The sequence below is a fragment of the Muntiacus reevesi genome, chromosome 3 (assembly GCF_963930625.1).
Source record: "Muntiacus reevesi chromosome 3, mMunRee1.1, whole genome shotgun sequence".
Taxonomy (NCBI): Eukaryota; Metazoa; Chordata; class Mammalia; order Artiodactyla; family Cervidae; genus Muntiacus; species Muntiacus reevesi.
This window is the reverse complement of record NC_089251.1, coordinates 167,329,259-167,350,095: the sequence shown is the minus strand read 5'-3', so window position 1 is coordinate 167,350,095 and position 20,837 is coordinate 167,329,259.

Below are 20,837 nucleotides of genomic sequence, written 5' to 3'. Positions count from 1 at the left end.
AACAACAATAACAGCAACAACTTTATCCCTACTCGTTATTTAGTTTCAAGGAACCCCTCCTTAGCTCACCCTTCTTTGTTTTCTTCATTATCTCCTCCCTTTTTAGGTGCTTTTAGGTCCTTTCACATTCCTGCATTTCTCCAAAATCTGGACAGAAGAAATCTAGGCAAACCCACACCATATTGGGTATTCTTCTCACAGAGTTCCTCCTACTTCTTTATTCCTCTGCCACTTTTCCCGTTCATATACTTTAAGATCTAAATAACCTAACCCACAATAACTCATAATTTACTCCCCTCCATGACCTCCACTTACTCTGTTGTTTCTTAGAGTAGCTGAAGGACATAGAGAGATGGTCATGACTGGGTTAGAAGGAAGCCTCAAAAGTACAGAAATCTAAAAGCTCACACCATACAGTTAATAAACAGCTACTCTTTTATTGGTACTTGTTGATCACAATTAAAGCATTTGAATAGGAATAACAATAGTCTCCTGAAGATATAGTGTACCAAAATCAGTATTTTAATTTCTGATTATAGCATTGTGCACAGCATCGAAGAGGTCAGCAGTGCAGAAAAATGGTATTTTTCTTATGGAATTCTGACCTTGAAAGAAATAACTGCTACTACAATTTGAAGGACATTGAAATTTCCCTCTTGGCATGGATTCTCATCCAGCTTAAATCCATGCCATTTCTCTACACCCTCTGGAATTTGTCTGTCTTCTCTTTGAAGTCTTGCTTCTCCTTTTGCATCAGGGCTGTGGTCTTTGTGGATATCATGACAAGTATGGCTCCCCTTTGAACTGAGGTTTGTGAATGAGTCTGCATCATAAAACTTCTAGAGAGGAGCCAACAGATCAAGGTCAACACTTGCCAAGATCCAAGTCTGTGACAGATACTGGCTAAGCACTCATTATTCTATTTAATTTTTATATCCACAAAATGAGAAAGGAGTTATTCTTAGACTCATTTGACACATTAGAGGATTAAAACAGATAGTTCACTTCTCCAAGATGACACAACCAGTTAATGGCACCAGTAAGCCTCAAACCCAGCTCTGCCTGATGTTTGAGCCCATGGTCAACACCATATTTCTCCTAAGACCATCTCTAACCTTGTTGGAGTGGGGTTAATTTGTGGGAGAAAATGTCTAGGCATCAAGTGAAAATAAATTTCTTAAAATAATGCACTTGGAATGACATTGCTGAACCTCATTTGTAATTAATCGTATTGGTTGAGGATCTAGTCAAATATATACTGATGAACTTCCAGAGTCAAATAAAATAAAATATTTATAAGCATATCACATCTTAACATATAACAAAGCATCATATTTTCTACATATCAGAAAATGGAGAAAGATAAAGATTGTTGCTCAGTCACTAAGTCCTGTCTCTTTGTGACCCCATGAACTGTAGCATGCCAGGCTTCCCTGTCCTTCACTATCTCCCAGATTTTGCTCACACTCATGTCCATTGAGTCAGTGATGTTATCCAACAATGTCATCCTCTGTCTCTCCTTTCTCCTCCTGCCTTCAGTCTTTCCCAGCATCAGGGTCTTTTCCAAACAGTAGGCTCTTCTCATCATGTGGCCAAAGTATTGGAGTTTCAGCTTCAGCATCAGTCCTTCCAACGAATATTCAGGACTGATTTAGGAATGACTGGTTTGATCTCCTTGCTATCCAAGGGACTCTCAAGAGTCTTCTCCAACACCACAATTTGGTAGCATCAATTCTTCAGTGTTAGCCTCTTTTATGGTCCAACTCTCACATCTGTACATGGCTACTGGAAGAAACATAGCTTTGACTATTTGGAACTTTGTTGGCAAAGTGATGTCTCTGCTTTTTAATAGTTTATCTAGGTTTGTCATAGCTTTCCTTTCAAGAAGCAAGCATCTTTTAATTTCATGGCTTGGTCACTGTCTACAGTGATTTTGAAGCCCAAGAAAATAAAATCTGTCAGTGTTTCCAATTTTTCCCCATCTACTTGCCGTAAAGTTATGGTACTGGATGTCATGATATTCTTTTTTTTTTTTTTTTTTCCATTTATGTTTATTAGTTGGAGGCTAATTACTTTACAATATTGTAGTGGTTTTTGTCATACATTGACATGAATCAGCCTTGGATTTACATGTGGTCCCCATCCCGATCCCCCTCCCACCTCCCTCTCCACCTGATCCCTCTGGGTCTTTCCAGTGCACCAGACCCGAGCACTTGTCTCATGCATCCAACCTGGGCTGGTGATCTGTTTCAAATAGATAATATACATGTTTCAATGCTGTTCTCTCGAAACATTCCACCCTCGTCTTCTCCCACAGAGTTCAAAAGTCTGTTCTGTACTTCTGTGTCTCTTTTTCTGTTTTGCATATAGGGTTATCGTTACCATCTTTCTAAATTCCATATATATGCATTAGTATACTGTATTGGTCTTTATCTTTCTGGCTTACTTCACTCTGTATAATGGGCTGCAGTTTCATCCATCTCATTAGAACTGATTCAAATGAATTCTTCTTAATGGCTGAGTAATATTCCATGGTGTATATGTACCACAGCTTCCTTATCCATTCATCTGCTGATGGGCATCTAGGTTGCTTCCATGTCCTGGCTATTATAAACAGTGCTGCGATGAACATTGGGGTGCACGTGTCTCTTTCAGATCTGGTTTCCTCGGTGTGTATGCCCAGAAGTGGTATTGCTGGGTCATATGGCAGTTCTAATTCCAGTTTTTTAAGGAATCTCCACACTGTTCTCCATAGCGGCTATACTAGTTTGCATTCCCACCAACAGTGTAAGAGGGTTCCCTTTTCTCCACACCCTCTCCAGCATTTATTGCTTGTAGACTTTTGGATAGCAGCCATCCTGACTGGCGTGTAATGGTACCTCATTGTGGTTTTGATTTGCATTTCTCTGATAATGAGTGATGTTGAGCATCTTTTCATGTGTTTGTTAGCCATCTGTATGTCTTCTTTGGAGAAATGTCTGTTTAGATCTTTGGCCCATTTTTTGATTGGGTCATTTATTTTTCTGGAATTGAGCTTCAGGAGTTGCTTGTATATTTTTGAGATTAATCCTTTGTTGTTTCGTTTGCTATTATTTTCTCCCAATCTGAGGGCTGTCTTTTCACCTTGCTTATAGTTTCCTTTGTTGTGCAAAAGCTTTTAAGTTTCATTAGGTCCCATTTGTTTATTTTTGCTTTTATTTCCAATATTCTGAGAGGTGGGTCATAGAGGATCCTGCTGTGATTTATGTCAGAGAGTGTTTTGCCTATGTTCTCCTCTAGGAGTTTTATAGTTTCTGGTCTTACATTTAGATCTTTAATCCATTTTGAGTTTATTTTTGTGCATGGTATTAGAAAGTGTTCTAGTTTCATTCTTTTACAAGTGGTTGACCAGTTTTCCCAGGACCACTTGTTAAAGAAGTTGTCTTTTTTCCATTGTATATCCTTGCCTCCTTTGTCGAAGATAAGGTATCCATAGGTTCATGGATTTATCTCTGGGCTTTCTATTCTGTTCCATTGATCTATATTTCTGTCTTTGTGCCAGTACCATACTGTCTTGATGACTGTGGCTTTGTAGTAGAGTCTGAAGTCAGGCAAGTTGATTCCTCCAGTTCCATTCTTCTTTCTCAAGATTACGAATGTTGAGTTTTAAGCCAGCTTTTCCACTTTCCTCTTTTACCCTCATGAAGATGCCATTTAGCGTCTCTTTCCTTTCTGCCGTTAGAGAGGTATCATTCTCTCTGACTAATATCAAATAATATATTTGTTATACTTTGATATCAAAAAGGAGAGAACAGGTGGCTAAGTTGTTGAGTTTTGTGTGATATTCCACTTAAATGAGAGGACATATCTCTTTCCTAAAATCTAGCTTAAATGCATTTTATATGTAATCTTGTAATATTGCAATTAAATTTAATAGGGGTTAAGAGGAATTACAGAGAGACTATGTGAGAAGTGAGGAAAGAAAGCTACAAGTTTTCTCAGAAATGAGTGTATGACTGAGATGTAAATGCTACATGCAAAAGCTGGTTTCAGTGCTCATTCTGGGTCTTCTGTCTCCTGATCCCCACCCAGGGCGTCACTGATCTTTTAGGGAGTCCTTTGACATGGTGGCTTCTCTGGTGTCTCAGATGGTAGAGAATCTGCCTGCAATGCAGGAGACTCAGCTTCGATCCCTGGGTTGGGAAGATCCCTGGAGGAGGAAATGGCAACCCTCTCCAGTATTCTTGCCTGGAGAATCCCATGGACAGAGGAGCTTGGCAGGCTACAGTCCTTGGGATCGCAAAGAGTTGGACATGACTGAGCAACTTAACACTTGACATGATTCAGACCTGAGAGAAAGCAGGAAAATACTGTGAAGTGATTTAACAGGAGGAGAAAGAACCCAAAGAAGATCTGCTTGGGAAAACAGTTTCAAGATCTACATTTCCTCTATTAAAATCCCCGAGTCTCACACTTTGTTTTCCTGAAATCCTAGTGACACACATCAGATCTACACTTTCTTGGAAAATCTTTCTCAACTGGAAAATCGGGCAAAACATGGCCAAGTGGGATTGTACAGAGCTCCACCTAGCATGTGGTTAATACAAAAACAAGGAGCTGGATATCTGAGAGTCAGCAGCATAGAGGGGCAAGCATTTTGTCTTTCTTCTTGTGGTGAAACCTAGGTCACCGATCAGTTTTCTTAACCCAGCCCCATTTGTCTTGCTGTCATTGGAAATTCCTCTAGATTCTGGCAATAGGTTTTGCTTTGGGTTTGATGTTGTGTGAATCCACGAACTTTCAGCATAGAAGTTACAGAAAGTTCTTAGGCAGGTATCTTTTTTTCACTTCAAAGTGTAAACTGTGTAGATGAATAAATAAATGAATGAGAAATTCTCAGGAAAACACTTCTAACTTCCATATCTAAAGCCCATCTCTAATAGGATATATCGAATTCATTAGTATCCAATAAGAACAGCAAGTGATCCATTTTAAGTCACATTAGATTATCTGTGTTTCTCAAAATAAATACACTTTATTAGGTACTTTATGTAGAAGTAGAAACGTCAAGTTGTGAGTGTGTGTGTGTGTGTGTGTGGTTGTGGTTGTTCTTGGAGCCTCTAACTCCAGTGCTCATAATAAATGATTCTATTCTCCTTCCATAATTTGGTCACTTCAGTCGCATTGGCCACCCTCTGCAATATTTTTGCTGATGATTTTTTTTCAATTTCTTATTACTCTACAGATTTCAAGTCCTGAAATTTTATACCTGAAGCCTTGCTATGAAATATTCAAAAGATGCTATATTTCATACTGCTGAATAAGCAGTTTGTTTATTCTCCCTTGGCAAGTATGCTGCATAACATTGTTTCTAGGGAAGGAGTTTATGTGGGATGATTAAAAATTCCATTTTCATAACCTGTCTCTGATAGACTGCCCATCCAGCCCCAATATTTGTAGAAAAATATTAAACTGTAGATTATAAAAATACACTTCAGCAAGTGGCTTTCATTTCCATTTTATTCAGATGATGACTTTTAGGCAAGAACTTCCCCATTATCCTTCAGAATGACTCTTTATATATCTATCCTTTTTGATTTTCTTCTTTTATCAGACAGAAAGGACAAATATTTCTTGTTTCCGAAGCTGACCACTCTGTCTGTGGCCTGAGTCCAGCACTCACTATCTCTTCTGAGCCCTCACTCTCTTACTTATTCATTTTCCTTCTAATATTGTAATCTCTCTTTTTCCAATGCTTGTTTCTTTTCTTCCTTCAAATATACACTGGCCTTTATTTATTAATAGAATTTTTTTTTCATTTGACTCTTCCTCTTTACTTCAGCCAGTCCAAAGAAGATATTTTAGCTTTTGTTTGAACCACCAAATTCTGACCTTAATCCTATGCAATTTAGTCTAACCTTTCTGATAATATTGAATATGCAGTCGAGTTTGCCAATAACCTCCTACTTGCCAATTCTAATATTTTTCTCATTCCTCTTTTTCTTCACTATTGGCAACTATCGACCAATCCTTCTTAAACTCTCTACCCTTGAATTTCATATTACTTTACATTGATTTTCTTCTCAATTCTTAGTCTGCTTATTTTCTTGTCCCTTTTCCTTTTCTGACTCCCTTTTCCTTTTCTGACTCCTTTCTGGCCCCTTATGCCATTAATTTCTTAGCACTAATATCACTGCCTTTTTCTCTTTGTCAAGTTCTTTCCTGAGAGATTTCACCCGTTTATAGGGTTTCCTTATTTTTTACCACTCACCCACCATTTTGGGTATCAATGCAGATATGCATTTACAATATCTCCTGATCCCCAATCCAAATTTGCTTCTACTTGTTGAACTGTTTTACCTAAAGGGCCAGTTTTTACTCCCAAAGCAAATCAAAGACAGAAAACAGAATAGCCAAGTGAACCAAAACCAAAGGGAGCATAAAATAAAAAAAAAAACTATACAGTTCCCTCTCAAATTCTACAGAACTTATTACCCTTCCTTCAAAATGGGAAATGAGTCTCTATGCTTATGTTAACTTATTTTTTATTTGTTGCCTATCATTCCTTCAAGTTCTTTAGCTTAATGGAGGTAGTTATTTATAGCTCCTTCCCCTCCCCCCCTCCCCCTCCCCCTCCCCTCCCCTCCCCATCTCCCCCTCCTCCCTCCCCACCTCCCTGCTCTGGTCAAGCAGCCTCTGAGGCCTATATGAAGGCAGGGTCAGCATGGACTAGAACTTAAACCTGGCGGAGTAGAGACCTCCTAACAAACACTTTGGGTGTGATGGTTTGTGATTGCTGAGGTCCAGTGTGAGAGGAAGATGCAGGGCTCCTTGTTCAAAAATTATGAAGAATTCTAGGTAGCAGGAGAAGAGCATTACATCAGATGTGGGCCCCATCACAGCTTGGCGCCCTGTGTGTCTTCCTTTCACACTGGACCACACTTCCTTTCACAATAGCTTTGCTGTTTACCGCCCTGAGCAGCAGAACCCCTGTCAGTGATATGACGAGGTTGACTGACATGATCTCTAAGGTGACATCCCATTTTGCTCTAAAATCCAGTCATTCTAAACCACCTTTCTCTGCAACAGCTCCTGAATCCCTGCCTTGATTCCTCTCCCACCTTGTCAGTAACAGCAGTGCCCAACCATGTGAGGGTAATTTCTTTCTTTTTTATCTATATCCAATCTTTCTTCAATCCATTTTACTTAGAATTTTAGCTCCAAACATTATCCCTAAATTAAAGGCTCAAGTTCAGACTTGACTTAGTCATCCATATTGCTGTCCAACCTTATAAGATCACTGTATTAATTGCCTAGGGCTGATATAACAAAATCCCACAAATGTGTTTTCTCACAACTCCAGAGGCTACAATGTCCAAAATCAAGATCAAAATGTCAGTAGGGTTGGTTTCCACTAAGGCCGCTCACTCTATTTGGTTTCCAGTTGTGTACCTCTAACCATGGCCTCACATGGTCTTTTCTCTGTGCTCCCACATCCCTGGTGTCTCTCCCTGATCCTATAAGGACAGAAGTCATATTGGATTAAGGCTCCACCCTTTATGAATTTATTTAATTTTTGACCATGTGGGATCTTTGTTTGCTGTTCAGTTCAGTTCAATCACTCTGTCGTGTCCAACTCTTTGCGACCCCATGGACTGCAGCACACCAGGCCTCCCTGTCCATCACCAACTCCTGCAGTCCACCCAAACCCATGTCCATCAAGTCGATGATGCCATCCAACCATCTCATCCTCTGTCATCCCCTTCTCCTCCTGCCTTCAATCTTTCCCAGCATCAGGGTCTTTTCCAATGAGTCAGTTCTTCACATCAGGTGGCCAAAGTATTGGAGTTTCAGCTTCAGCATCAGTCCTTCCAATGAACACCCAGGACTGATCTCCTTTAGGATGGACTGGTTGGATCTCCTTGCAGTCCAAGGGACTCTCAAGAGTCTTCTCCAACACCACAGTTCAAAAGCATCAATTCTTTAGCATTCAGCTTTCTTTGCAGTCCAACTCTCACATTCATACATGATTATTGGAAAAATCACAGCCTTGCCTAGACTGACCTTTGTTAACAAAGTAATGTCTCTGCTTTTTAATATGCTGTCTAGATTGGTCATAACTTTCCTTCAAAGGAGTAAGCGTCTTTTAATTTCAAGGCTGCAATCTACATCTGCAGTGATTTTGGAGCCCAAGAAAATAAAGTCAGCCGCTGTCTCCACTGTTTCCCCAACTATTTGCCATGAAGTGATGGGACCAGATGCCATGATCTTAGTTTTCTGAATGTTTAGCTTTAAGCCAACTTTTTCACTCTCCTCTTTCACTTTCTTCAAGAGGCTCTTTAGTTCTTCTTCACTTTCTGCCATAAGGGTGGTGTCATCTACATATCTGAGATTATTGATATTTCTCCCAACAATCTTGATTCCAGCTTGTGCTTATTTGTTTGCTGATCATGGATCAAACCTATGCTCCTTGCATTGGAAGCATGGAATCTTAACTAGGACAAGTAGGGAAGTCCTAGGGTCCCACCCTTACATCCTCATTTAACCTTAACCCATGGGACACTAGTGGTAAAGAAACTGATTTAAAATTCAGGAGACCAAAGAGACATGGGTTTGGGAAAATCCTCTGGAGGAGGACATGGCAAACCACTTCAGAATTCCTGCCTGGAGAATCCCATGGACAGAAGGAGCCTGGTGGACTATGGTCCATAGGGTCACAAAGAGTCGGACAAGACTGAGCAAAAAACACTTTCACTTTTAGTGTCCCAATACCATCACACTGGAGCTAGGGCATCACCATATGAGTTTTGGGGGAGACAATTCAGTCCATAACATGCACTCTTCATTTCCATGATTCTAAATGTATTGAGAGAAGCTCTGTGCAATCCCGACATATTGACAACATCACAGGGACCCCAAAATGTGAATGAGAAAGTGAGGGCTCCCTTCTGTCGGATGTGCAGCTCTCTGACCAGGTTCACTGGGTCCCCTGTGTCTTTGCTTCTGTTGTGCCCCATGGGTGAAGCCAGCTTAATTTTCCTTTTCCATATCCTCTCACTTTCCCTCTGGTTTGCCATATCACCTTCCCTTCCCTAAGTGTCACCTCAGTAGACTTTTGCAATATCTTGTGCTTGACTGTGATCGCCCTTTCCTCCGAATCTCAAAGCCTTTTAAGGTCCTCCCCACTCTTTTAAGATCTTGTGTCCTCCTCTAACTTCAGCCTTATATACCTTGCGATCCTAATGAGTACCTAGCTTCTTTAAGGAAGACACTGTGTCTTCCATCAGTGCTTCTCAAATTCAACATGCATAAGCTCTCCCTGGGTTTCCCAGGTGGCTCAGTGGTAAAGAATCTGCCTGCAAAAATGCAAGAGATGCAGGGAGACATGGGTTGGATCCCTGGGTCAGGAAGATCCCCTGGAGAAAGGCATGGCAGCCCACTCCAGTGTTCTGGCCTGGAGAATCCCATGGACAGAGGAGCCTGGCAGGCTACAGTTTGTGGGGTCATAGAGAGTCGGACATGACTTTGCGACGGAGCATGCGAGCTCCCCCTGGGGCTCTTGTTAAATCCTGATTCTGAGTCAGTAGTTGGTGGGACCTAGGTTCCTGCATTTCTAACAAACTCCCAGGTGATGCTGGTGCTGCTGTTCCATGGGTTTCATTTGAACAGCCAAGGAAAAGTTTCCCCTTTCTCACTCTCTTTTTCCTTACAAACAAGCAGCATGCAGATATTTTCATAATGGATTATACTCTATTGATTAACTTCCTCTTAACCTTCATGTTTTAATTCCATTTAGACCCAGGATGCTGGGTAGCATGGAAAGCTGTGATCTCTGGAGTTAAAGTCTAGGAAAGGTAACATTTACTTAGACATTTATATGGCTCTGTGTTCTTTGTTAGGGGACCACAGGGTAAAGTGGATAATAAAGCAACAATTCCAATCAGTTAAAGTTCAATTTTCCTCCACAACATAAAACTTTGTAGGCCTCTATTTCCAAGAGGAGGCTAAACATACACTGCAGTGGGTTGGGTAGAACAAGAATGGAACACATTGTGTTTATTCTTTGAACATGCAGTACATTTACTTCATGTGAAATTATTTATCTCTTAGCATTTACTTTATTCTGGAGGAAAAATATAAATGTCCTTAGGGGATTTCGTTTTGTTAAGCCTATTCTTTTACTCTTGTCCTTCTCACTTTCGACATAAAATAACTTTTGATGCATTAAATTCTAATGAATAAGAACACATTTTAAAGGCCTTTCTTTGTATTTTATTCAGTAGCTGACTTTAGTTGCCTACAAAATGCTTTCAAAATTCAGTTTCTTATCATGGGTTCCATCCAGAATAAAATATATATGGCCCCTGGAGCACACAGCTGTTTATGTACCAGGCCAGTATGTCTCAGGGAGAGGTCTGCACGATGCATAGGCTATAATTTAAAAAATAAAAATAAAATCCCAACTCCACATCAAGTATTTAGAGCTGCTCAGTGGGAAGAAAAGGCAGAGAAGGAGAAAGGAAGGCTGCTTATTAATTAGCTCCTTTTGCCTTGAACATTTCTATGCTGTTTTTAAGTCATCTATTTTCACATACAGTGTTTCAGAGCATATTCTGGCAGTTTTAAAGTCAAATAGAAGATCGAGAGAGTCTGAAAGATGCATACATTAAAAAAAATTATATTCTCTTACAACATTTTTCAGTAACATGTTCTGGGAGGTGAACAAGAGCCTGTGTCTAAGTTACCACCTTTTCAAAGAATGCAGAGGGCAGGACAGGGCAGAACAACCTACAAGCCTTTGTTCAGAAAGGAGATGACTTCTAGGGGTGCTGCCATCATGGAATTCCTAGAGGTGGAATTTTCAGAGTGTCTTTAGCAACGTGCTGACCTTGTGATGAGCCAGAAACCCGGAGCAGTCCTTAGGACTGCTGTCTGCCATCTTGACAGCCAGTCCAATCAAGTACCCCCCAAAACCCTGTCCCACATGTGCTAGATGCTGTGAGTCCAAGGACAAAGGGCTCTGACTCGACTGAAAGTTTCATGTCAAGAAGCTTAAAGACACTGATGACAGAGACAAATGTGACATGCTCCACGAACCTGTGCGTCAAGGCCACCATGAAGAAGAGACATCACCACCACACAGCAGCTCTTTCTTGAGCATGGCTGTCTCAGCCACACTTTCTCTGCCAGGCTCCTAAAGGACACGATGGGCTTCTCCATTCGGTTTTCAATCTTATCAGTTGCTGGAAAGTCAACTCTATTCCTTATTGGCAAGGATGGAGTCTGGTCATGGTTTTCCCATTGTCATGGCCAACAAAGACAGGTTAGTTCAGTATAAAGTGCAGCCATGAAATTAAAAGATGCTTACTCCTTGGAAGGAAAGTTTTGACCAACCTAGACAGCCTATTAAAAAGCAGAGACACTACTTTGCCAACAAAGGTCCGTCTAGTCAAGGCTATGGTTTTTTTAGTAGTCATGTATGGATGTGAGAGTTGGAATCTAAAGAAAACTGAGCACTGAAGAATTGATGCTTTTGAACTGTGGTGTTGGAGAAGACTCCCTTGGACTGCAAGAAGATCCAACCAGTCCATCCTAAAGGGAATCAGTCCTGAATATTCATTGGAAGGACTGATATTGAAGATGAAACCCCAATACTTTGGCCACCTGATGTGAAAAGCTGACTCATTGGAAAAGATCCTTATGCTGGGGAAGATTGAGGGCGGAGGAGAAGGGGCAACAGAGGATGAGATGGTTGGATGGCATCACCGACTCAATTGACTACTGGAAAAACCATAGCCTTGACTAGACGGACCTTTGTTGGTAAAGTAATGTCTCCGCTTTTTAATAGGCTGTCTAGGTTAGTCAAAACTTTCCTTCCAAGTTTGGGTAAACTCTGGGAGTTGGTGATGGACAGGGAGGCCTGGTATGCTGCAGTCCGTGGGATCACAAAGAGTCGGACACCACTTGGCAACGGCACAACAAAAAAGGTCTATGAAGCAGAGTCTGCGGGGTCTGTCAGAGAGGCCAAAGGCATTTAGAACTTCATCACTGTCATGGAAAAATACCTGACAGATGTTCAGTGGGGGAGAGCCCTGTCACTGGTGTGGCACAGAGGTGGAGTGGAAGGTGTTGTGTCCTTAGCATCATTTGGGGGAGGCTTCAAAGTAACTCCAGAACTGTGCTGCCCACTCCTGGTCCCAGGAGAGCACAGGATGAGGGGTCAACCCAGAGAGGGAAACCCGACCTCTCTTCTGACACTTCACAATTTAGCTTGTGACTGGTCCCTGTTGGTCGCCTGAGTGGCTTTTAGTGATGTTTATAGCCTGTGAAGTTGGAAGTTCCTCAAAGGAGTCCAGGAGAGTTCTCTCGCCAGCTGTCGGGTCTCTTGCTGTGTCCTTAAGCAGACTGGCATAAAATTCTGACCTAAACCAGCCTCACCATCAGAGGGGAGCTTTGCTGCAAGTCTCTAGGAAGCTCACCTTGTTTAGTAGCTTCAAGAGCCCAAACGATTGATGATATAAAATGGTACTGAAGGACTGGTGAATTCAAAAAGAGGTCTCAGTGATTTTCCTGGGCTTCATCACAGGTGGAAAGCAGCAGAGCTGTAGCCAGGCTCTTATGAGACTGTAAGAAAGAGCTTAGGTCATCCTAATGTGAACCACCGCGGTCCTGGGAACGCCCAGTCCTACATCCTAACGATCATCTCCAGTGAAAGAGAAATCTCACCTAGGATCAGTGCTCACTTCACTGATGATTTTCAAACCATGGTCAGGCCACCTGCACCAGGGTACCTTTTAAAATACAGATTCATGGTTCTTGTCCCTAAGCTGTTGGACCAGAATATCTGGAAGCCTGAAGATCTGTATTTTAACAAGCTCTGCTGCCTGTGTGACTTTTTATGAAAATTTGAGAAACACTACATGGACTATTTCTAAAGGTGTTGATATGTAGTTATCTGTCAAAATATCTAGAAATCTTTAAACGTTTAAATGTTATAGGCAACAATTCTGAAAAAAAAATGACTCTAGTTTTCAGCTATAATTCTCTGATGATTGAATCAGCAGATCCAATGCCAAAGGACTAACCCTCCCCAAACACTGCAGTTTATTGTTAGCTGTGTTTCAGAGCAAGCATTCAGCCTCAAAGAAATGATAGAAGTTAGTTTAAAACATAAAAAAGTCAATGCGTAGAAACTAGGGATTTATTAGCCAAAATACTCTCTAAGCCCTACAACATTGACATTCAGATTCTATACATTTCATAGAGACTTAGCTTCCTAGGAAATGCAAGTATAGCATATACCATATCCTTAATATATAGTCTCTCTTGCCATGTTAGGTAACATGATCACAAGTTATAGGGATTAGGGCATGGAAACTTTGTGAGGCTATTAGTCCACCTACCACAGTCCCCCACTCTACCTTGGAAGATTCACATGCACCTCAAATGCAAAATGCATTCACTTTACCCCAAGCTCCTGAAAGTTTCAATACATTACAGGATCAACACAAGACCAAATATCTCATTTAAATATCATCTTGAAAGTGAAAGTGTGAAAGTGTTAGTCTCTGAGTCGTGTCTGACTCTTTGTGACCCTATGGACTGTAGCCTGTCAGGCTTCTCGGTCCATGGGATTCTCCAGGCAAGAATACTGGAGTGGGTTGCCATTCCCTTCTACAGGGGATCTTCCTGACCCAGGGATCCAACCCGAGTCTCCTGCATTGTAGGCAGACGCTTTACCATCTGAGCCACCAGGGAAGGACAGAAGTCCCAAATCTCATCGTTTATCAAAATTCACTGTAGGTCTGGTGGCTCAGTGTTTAAAGCCTCTGCCTGAAATGCGGGAGACCTGGGTTCGATCCCTGGGTTGGGAAGATCCCCTGGAGAAGGAAATGGCAACCCACTCCAGTATTCTTGGCTGGAGAATCCCAGGGACGGAGGAGCCTGGTAGGGTTACAGTCCACGGGGTCACAAAGAGTCAGGTACGACTTCACTTTCACTTTCACTTTCACTTTCAAGGTTCTAGATGCATTCCATTCTGGGACACAATTCCTCTCTATCTGTGAACCTGTGAAATGAAAAAAGAAAAGTTATCTGCTCCCAAAATACAGTGTTGGAATGGGCATAGGATAATAGTTATAGACATTCTGGTTCAATGAAGGAGAAAATGGAAAGAAATTCAAGTCACTGGTCCCACACAATTTAGAGCTCCAACTGGGTAAACTTTGTGAGATTTCAATGTTGGGAGTAATCCTCTGGAGTTCAGGACAGCTCTGTGGAATCATGACTCTGCCCTCTGGGTTCTCAGCTCTCCCCTCAGAGGCATGAATGTTGGTTAATTTTCTCCTATATGTGTATTTCCAAACTTTCATTGGGGTATTTATTTCTAAATCCATCCCAATGTGGCTGGAAAACATGCAGAGAGATATTTCTCTATTATTGCTTTCCTTGTGTCAATGAGATATTTTTTTATGTACCATTTTAATCTCCTTCTGTTTCTTTTACTATATTGTCTTCAGTTATTTTCTAAATTGTTGTTCAGGGGATTGCAATTAACCTCTTAATTTAAAACAATCTACTATAATTTGGATTGACATGAACTTTCTTTGAACAGAAGACAGAAACTTTGTTCTCGCCCCTCCCCCCTGCTCTGTACCCTCATCATCACAAGGATTACACTTTGTACATTGCATATGGATCAGCGCAGTTTGGGGATTACTGATTTATCCAGGTGTCCTTTAAATCAGATAGATGGAAAGCATTAGGAAGAAAAATACATTGTTGCTGTCTTTATACTCACTATGCAGTTACTTCTTGGGTTCCCTCCATTTCTTTGTGTGGGTTCTAGTCATTGTCCAGCGTTTTCTTCCATTTCACCTTGAAGGGCTGTATTTCTTGTAGTGTTTGTCTGCTAATGATGAATTCTCTCCATTTTTACTGACTTGAAAATATGTTAGTTTCTTCTTCACTTTTAACAGACAGTGTTGCTTGGATAATAGCACCTTGAACATTTCCTCGCCACTGCATTCTGGCCACCACTATTTTGATGAGACATCTCTCCTTTATGAGGGACCTTTTCCCTCTCGCTGATTTCAAGATTCTTTGTTGACAATTTGACTATGAGAGGTACAAGTATGGATCTCTTTCAGTTTATCCTGCTTTGTGTATTTTGAGATTTTTCAGATGTCCAGATTAAAATTTTTCATAAAATTTAAGAAGTTATTGGTCTTTATTTCTTCAAATATTCTTTCTGCTTCCCCCCCCCCCACCCCCCCCCCCCCCCCCCCCCGCTTAGGGAGCTCTCATTCATTATCCGTGTAATTGGTATGTTTGATATTATCTCACAGGTCTCTGAGACTCTGCTCATTTCTAAATTAATTTTCCCTTTAATTGCTCAAACTGTATGATCTCAATTGAAATATGGTCAAATTGGCTATTTTTTTTATTCTGACATTTCAAATCTGCAGCTGACATCTTTGGTGATTTTTTTCACTATTGTAATTTTCAACTCCAGAATTTCTATTTGGTTACTTCTATAATTTCTATCTGTTTAATGATATCCTCTGTTTGGTAAGACAGAATTCTCACATTTTAAAAGATTTTTTAACACATGTATTCCTTTAATTCTTTAATTATATTTTACATAGCTGGTTTAAGAAGTCTTTTTTTAGTGTGTTCAACATCTGGACTTCCTCAGGGACATTTTTTTATTGATTGCCTTTTTTCTGTTTATGTGCCATAATTTCCTGTTTCTTTGCACATTTTGTAGTTTTTTGTTGAGATTTGAATATTTTAAATAATATAATGGCACATGTGTGTGTGCCTGTGTGTTCTGTCGCTCAGTCGTGTCCAGCTATTTGCAACCTCATGGACTGCACCTGGCCAGGTTCCTCTGCCTATGGAATTCTCCAGGCAAGAATACTGGAGCCAGTTGCCATTCCCTACTCCAGGGGATCTTCCTAACCCAGGGATCAAATTGGCGTCTCCTGCAACTCCTGTCTTGGCAGGAAATTCTTTTACCATAGAGCTACCTGGGTAGACGTTTACTGTAATATATATACATATGTATAATTACACAGTATATATTGCATCTTTTATCAGTTCAGTTCAGTTCAGTAGCTCAATCGTATCTGACTCTTTGTGACCCCATGAACTGCAGCACACCAGGCCTCTGTGTCCATCACCAACTCCTGGAGTTTACTCAAACTCATGTCCATTGAATTCGTGATGCCATCCAACCACCTCATCCTCTGTTGTTCCTTTCTCCTCCTGCCTTCAATCTTCCCCAGCATCAGGGTCTTTTCAAATGAGTCCTTTCTTCGCATCAGGTGGCCAAAGTATTGGAGTTTCAGCTTCAACATCAGTCTTTCCAATGAACACCCAGGACTGATCTCCTTTAGGATGGACTGGTTGGATCTCCTTGCAATCCAGGGGACTCTCAAGAGTCTTCTCCAACACCACAGTTCAAAAGCATCAATTCTTTGGTGCTCAGATTTCTTTATAGTCCAACTCTCACATCCATACATGACTACTGGAAAAACCATAACCTCGACTAGATAGATCTTTGTTGGCAAAGTAATGTCTCTGCTTTCTAATACGCTGTCTAGGTTGGTCATAACTTTCCTTCAAAGGAGTAAGCGTCTTTTAATTTCATGGCTGCAATCACCATCTGCAATGATTTTGGAATCCCCCAAAATAAAGTCAGCCACTGTTTTCCCATCTATTTGCATCTCTTATAATTGTATATAACTATATGATGTAAAATATGCATTATATATGATACTATGTATACTATGTATATATATATATAATAAAATGATGTTTGGAACTCCAGGGTCTATTCCCCATTCCACAAGGTTTCTATTTTGTTGTTTTTTATTTGTTTAGTGGCTATTTCTTTGTTCTGTGACCTTCCTGGACTAATTCTTTATGATCTGTATTCTTTGTCATTTGTGGCCACTGATGTCTCTGCTTGTTTATCCTGTTCTTGTTGTTGCTCAGTAGCCCAGTTGTGTCTGACTTTTTGCGACCCCATTGATTGCAGCACGCCAGGCCTCCCTGTCCCTCACCATCTCCCGGAGTTTGCCCAAGTTCATGTCCATTGCATCAGTGATGCCATCCAGCCATCTTGTCCTCTAATTCCCTCTTCTCCTGCCCCCAGTCTTTCCCAGCATCAGAGACTTTTCCAATGAGTCTGCTGTTCACAGCTGGTGACCAAAATACTGGTGCTTCAGTGGTCAGCTAATGTACAGACCCAATAAGTCTTCCAGGCTTTGCGGAGTGGTCCTTTATATGTGCTGAATGATCTTGCCGACAGTTGCCAACTCTTCCTCACCTTTTATTTCCCCCTGTTTGCACAGAGCTTCATGATCAGTCAAAAATGAGAGATCAGGAAACTCCCAGGTCTTCCCCGAGTGTATGCACAGGGAAGGACTTCTAGATTTCCAGGAATATGTTGGAAGTTTTAAAAGCGCTCTCTGAGCTTCTTACTCCCCAGTTTCTTTCTTTTTTTTTTTTTTTCCCCAGTTTCTTTTAAATGTTTTAGTAAACTTCTTATTAGCTCCAAATGGAATCACTGCTTCGGGCAGTTGTGATGTTAAACAATTGCTGCTGATTGTTTTCAGCAAGTGGTTGCACAGAGTGATTTCTGGCCCGCTCAGCTCCACCCAAAAGCTGCAAGGCTGCTGCCTTTCACAGCTACTGTGGTTGAGAGGCTGGTGCTTTTCAAGGCTGCTCCAGAGCTGCAGAGGTGGGAATAGTGAGAGGCCAAGTTGAAACACCACAACACCAAGATTCAGCTGCTTTTCTTGAATAATTCTCCTTAGATTGTTGTGAGCCAAATTTAATTTGGTTAATTTCTAGAGTTCTAAAAGTTTAATCTATTTTTGGAAGTGTTCCTGTTGCTTTAATGGACGAGTGGGTTTTCAGAGGTCGTTACTCTATCATCCCAGAAGTGCTTCTCTTTCTGCCTTATTAAATTTTACACATTTAGGACACAGGTTGGCTGTCAACTCTGTTAGGATATCTATGTGTTCTTAAGATTTGTGTCTCTCCTACATCTCCCAGTATGCCTTGTGCTTTTCACAGACATTCCTTAATTACCTATTTCTCATCTCTCTCTCTCATAAACTTCTAAGTGCAAAGGTCATGTCCTTCTCACTTCTTTATCCTCACCACTTAGAAGTGGACCCCACTTCTATTAGTTAGTGGATCCCACTAACTATTGTTAAGTAAATGAATCTATCTGACTTACTTTTAAAACACATAAATTTAAACAACCAATAGCCAGCATATAATTTTGCTTGTTTCATTCAAAGTTTTAATTCTTTCAGTAATTTGTTTTGGACATATTTGGTATTTTTATAGGGTGAAAATGTCCTTAAGAATAGATGGATATTTGCCTATATTTCCAGACAATAGAAAATTCACTTAACCCTAAAGATTTTCCATTCTTTCTTCCTTCTATCCTCTCCTCTATGTCCATCTTGACATAAGAATTACCAAGATCAGACATCAAAGGGGAAAGTAACATAAGGATAGTCTTAGGAGTACATGTGGAAGAGAAAAAGGATAATCATACTTTTTTTTCCCTTGGTGATGAAGAGGTGGTGTTTATAGGCTGATTACATGAATATGTTTCATGATTTTTTTTTTTAATTCTAGCACCAGCAGCAGGGTTCCTTCAGCAGAAATCCTTGATTGAGGAGTTAAGGCAATGAGAAATAAGTGTGACTGCTAATTAGACACTTTGAATGAGCTGAGTGGGAAAATGAGCCATATAGAACAGCAGGGATTGCCTATACACTTTTGATATCTGACAAACTAAATTTTAAGACCTTCGAGGCAATAGACATCCTGCTATTCTCTCTGGACAGTTTTTATTTGGGAGTCTTGTCAAGTCAATGAACATATTGGATAAATCAAGTGAAAAATGAATCACCCAAAAAGTACCCAACTCTGTAATGTACTTTCCAAAAAAGTATTGATGAAATATCTGGCTGTTGAGTGTGGTGTGTCTAGTATATTCTACTATGTTATATGTAACAAATTCATAAACTAACGACATTGACATTTTGATTAGCTGCTTTCTTTTCCATTCATGCTTTTCTTTGTCGCTGAAACAGTAGCTGACTATTAACAGCCGAAGAACACAGACATATTCTGTACCGCGTAATACAATCACTTAGAATGCAGGGTGTGACTGATCTTTGTTCTGTGTTACTCTGCCACAACCTTGGCAAGCTTGCATGAGTACCTGATGCACTTGAACTTCTCCGTTTGTTACATGGTCTCAGCACAAGAACATTAGTAATCAAGTCAAACATTAAAAGGTAAAAGAACATATATATTCTCTCTGCAAGTCATCCATCCAGAAAATAACAGGTACAAGTTGAAGAGAAACATGCCACAAGCACACGCAGTAAGCCTGAAACAAAGGTTTCAAATACAGGGTGTCAAACATTTCATAAGATTCAAAAGGGCAGTCATTTTTTCAGATCTTTAAAATAAATCTGCCTGATGAACCCTCAGATTCTCTCACTTTTCTTTTGTGTTTGTCTTTTTTAGTGTGTTGCCAAAAGGCTCAGGATGTTAGTTATATTGGCAGAATCTTAAGAAACAGCAACTGACCCCTTTTTACTTGACATGGAAATTAAAAATAATAATTATAACAACTTTCTCTTACAGTGTAACTCTGATTTATAGGGTTTTACTTTCAGGTCATTTATATAATCAGATTAGGTAATTTATTTCTAACTTGCCTTCTTTGTTTTCTTCTTTTGCTCTAAATTTATTTGCTTGTTTAGTGACACATCTCTTCTTGGTCTTGTAGCGTCATCGTTCAGACTTTGCTCTAGATTTTGTATTGGGTCCAGACATATTTCCTGAAAAAACTGAAAAATGCAAATTTAGTTGTAAAGCTTCCCAATTCTTGGACGTGAGGGACAACAAATTATCATTTCAAATAAATCTCAGTTCAATTTTCAAGCCAGTGGAACAAAGTTCCATTGTATTCCAGTGACGGCTTGGCATGCTAGATGAACAAAAGCAACAGGAAAATATAGGGAGGAGAAATCTCCAGCTCTTCTGTTCACAAGGACAAATGAAGGTTTTGGTTCCATGTGTTCTAGCTCAGCCGTCAAGTTCAGAACATGTGCCTTGACTAACCATTTGCAAAAGAAAGGCTTAGCCAAAGCAACACCATCTTCAAGGATCTGACATTGTTAGAGGCTTCCAGTTTCATGTTCTTTTTCCCTGTGTGAATGCACCTTTCCGCCACGGTCCTGGACTATTCTTCCAGCGGTGTTGCCTTCTCAGGAGTGGAAGTGATATTGATGCATGTGATCTGGAAGTCACAAAATGCTGACCCAGCAGCAAACTGAGAGCCACTGACTTGACTTCCAGAGACCTGTTTTATGAAATCATGAAGTGGAACCATGAAGGCTAATCAAACTCTTGCTGAGCTCTCTGGTTCTGACTGATATTGATTCCAATCAGAATTAGTTATTTCTTATTAAAAGGTAATCCATTAACCAAAAATTTTCCCAAGATGCAGAAGCTGTTAACACCTTCCAAGTTTCATTCATAAAGATGACTCTTAAACTTTAGGTCTGCAGACTTTCCTGGTGGTCCAGGGGTTAGGACTCTGTGCTTCCACTACACGGGGCATGGACTGAGATCCCACATGCCCTGAGGCAGAACATTCCTACTCAAAGTCATTCTCCTGAAAAACATCTTCCTTGCACTGTGTGACCTCCTAAAGTCAAAGACTTCCCAGAGAAAGAATTCATCACTCAGAATTTAATTCATTTTTTATACTGTGGGTTCCAGTTTTCACAGCACATTGTTATCTATTTAAT